Source organism: Pundamilia nyererei, unplaced genomic scaffold, assembly GCF_000239375.1.
Source record: "Pundamilia nyererei isolate P.nyererei 1_Seehausen unplaced genomic scaffold, PunNye1.0 scaffold00684, whole genome shotgun sequence".
Classification (NCBI taxonomy): Eukaryota; Metazoa; Chordata; class Actinopteri; order Cichliformes; family Cichlidae; genus Pundamilia; species Pundamilia nyererei.
In genome coordinates this window covers 81,994-84,872 of record NW_005188085.1, presented here as the reverse complement: position 1 = coordinate 84,872, position 2,879 = coordinate 81,994, and the positions used below count along the sequence as shown (strand labels likewise).

The 2,879-nt window shown below is 33.2% G+C and overlaps 1 long non-coding RNA gene across 1 annotated transcript; it reads left to right on the top strand.

The window, feature by feature from the left end:
* Window positions 1-6: 6 nt before the first annotated feature.
* On the top strand, window positions 7-741 carry LOC102196817 (uncharacterized). Its single transcript, XR_312442.1, has 3 exons — window positions 7-154; window positions 275-302; window positions 394-741. It is a non-coding gene; the product is annotated as an uncharacterized LOC102196817 (long non-coding RNA).
* The last annotated feature ends 2,138 nt before the right edge of the window (window positions 742-2,879 follow it).

Here is a 2,879-nt window from a genome sequence, read left to right as displayed (position 1 = left end):
GTCATAGGTAAATATGCTCTAAGTTCTTAAAGAAGAATTTGTCTATTGTATTTGTTTTTCTGACTGTCTAATTGTTGTGCAGTCCAAACAATGTGAATTCGAAATCCTGTGATAACCAGAAAGTCACAAAACCTCGTTTCCCATCTCCCAAAAGGTACTCATCTTCCTCCCCCTGAATTAACCATGTGGTAAACTGCAGGCGTTCATTTGCATTGTTCTAATGTTATTTTTCCTATGTCTCCTTTGTATTGCTGCTGTTGCTAATGGCTCTTAGCCAGCCCAAATCTTACAATTACAAAGAGGTATTGTTAATTTGCCATCCATATGTTCCTCATAATTAAGTTCACTGATGCTATTACTATCTGTGACACTAACAAACTTCATCTCTCACAGGACCCTGATGAAGGTGATGACTACATTAATACCGCAGACCTCAACATCTATGGAAACATCTGAAAAACAAACAAAAAAAGAAGAAGAAAAAAAGCCAGCAATTAATGTTCTAATAAATTTAAATAAGTATAAAACAAATCTATGTGCACTCTTTATGATCACTTGTCCTTGGGATTTCTCATGCATGTTTCTTGTGATGATGTCTTCTGTCCATTAATTACTATAATCCTGTAATTTATGTTGTTTGGTGTAACAAATGCTTGTATCCATAATTCTGCAAAATAATATTTGTAAAAATGCTACTCATGTTTTGGCTGAATAAATCAACATGAACCTTTTTTTAACTGACTTGAATGCTGTTTTGTTTGACCCCAGGGTTTGGCTGAGGGAGTCCCTTTTCAAATCATCACTGCTTTTGTATATATGTATATATATGTAATTTCACCATGATTTCATATTAAATTACCTAGATTTTATAATTCTTTTAATGTGCACATAGAAGGGAGCATAGCGAAAATTAATAAACAACAGTTGGCTGAAACAAGAGACACTGAATGCCTCGGTGAAAATGTCAAAGAATGAATCAAACAGTCTAAGAGAGGAGTGAATGTTAAAATTAGAATCAAATCTTAGAGATTAAAATGCAGATTGTATCAACTATCTCCCCCCCCCAACAATTTCCAAACTAAGTTAAGCTAAACTAAACAGCTGCTGGCTCCAGTACTATATTTGTCTAACAGTTAGGATAGTATTTAATTTTTTTTTTGTCTTACTCTGGGCAGTGTTATGACAAGATAACTAACAAATGTAAGGTTCACCCACCCCCACCCCACCACAACCACAAACACCAGCACCACCATGCATCTGCACAAAGAAAACAAAACTGACTTCTAAAAATTTATGATCTCTCTCAGTTCCTTCAGTGCAAGCATAAAATTAGCCACTTCCTCCAACAATTATGAGAAGTTCCTCAAGAAGTTGGACTGACAAGTTTCACAAAGACAAGTCATACTTATCACCCTGAAGAGTTTAAAAGTGTAACTTATAAATTACTTATAAGTTACACTTATTGCATAAATCACACTTATCACACAAAGGGACATTTTGGGTTCTGGTCATATGTATTTATGAGCAAGAAAATTAAAAGATTTAATGTTTTTCTAACTGCACATTTGCACAATTGATTTTAAAAACCTTTTATCACAAGAAGGTCAGTGAGAAAGAGAACAAAGTGATAGTAACTGTAATTATTCAGTTATGCTTTTTTGAATTAAAATTAAACACTTTTTAAATTCTGTTGTTTTGTTAAGAAAATAACCACAACTTTAATAGTTTATTCAACCTGACACACACCATTAGGTTTTAGAGCTTTTCCCCACTTGTGGGTGGAAAATCATAACCTCCGCCCACACTGGGTGCTTAAAAAGCTGCATTTTTAGTGTTACTTGTATCTTCATGACTATTCATCTGTGTTGGTAAGTAAATCACTATTTTTTTTTCTTTTTGCTGAAGTAATATCAACAGATGTTTTTTTATTAGACAAAATTTGTTCAGAAAAAGAATTGTAGTTTTAAAATGTAGCATTCTCCACTTCTCCATTTTACAAATGGGGGCGGAGGGGATTAATGTTATATAAAGAAAAAAAATTTCCCGTAGGATTGTTTATATATATAATAATTGCCTTTTTTCTGGCGTGAAAACCTGTTCTGGTTGAATAGTCTTTCAGTCAGTAAGAAAGTGGGTTGGGTGCTGACTATATCCATAATGCTTTCCAAGTATTACCCTCTTAAAACCTATTAAAACTCTTTTTTTGTTTAAGTGACCCTAGAAAACAATGCTGTACCTACTACAGTCTGGAAAAACTCTGTAACAGTACCGTTTATATATTACTCGAAGACACCACTGTACCCCGATGCATACACTAGTAGGGATGGTACCATAATATAATAGAGATCAATCCCTTAATATTATATTATACTTAATTTTGGTGAAAATCAAGTGATGGTCAAGATCAAGGTAACACCAAACGTAAAAACTAGTAAAGACTTTATAATACATGTAATATCTTATGGATTGTCTTCAAATATAACAAGAAATACTAAGCCTAAGGGGTCATGAGTACGTGTATTGGCTAAGCATTTGATCTTGATCTTCATTGTTAGTGCCCAAGGTCAAAGTTGACCTTGAAAGTTTTTTTTTTCAAGAAACCACATCAAGTAATATGTCACATGACAGAATGTGGAGAGAGTAGCACAACACACATTTTATTTTTTCAATATGATACCCTATGACTTCACAAAGACAACGTAACTGACTGATGTCATCATATTGTAATAAAAACATCATAAAATGTCAAGGTTTTAGTAAGTTTATATTTCATATATTTGTTTCAGGAATGCTATACCATTAATAAGATGTCTGGGTCTGGACCATTTTTCCTGTGCATCTATAGCCTAGGTATGGTCATTTCAATATATATATATATA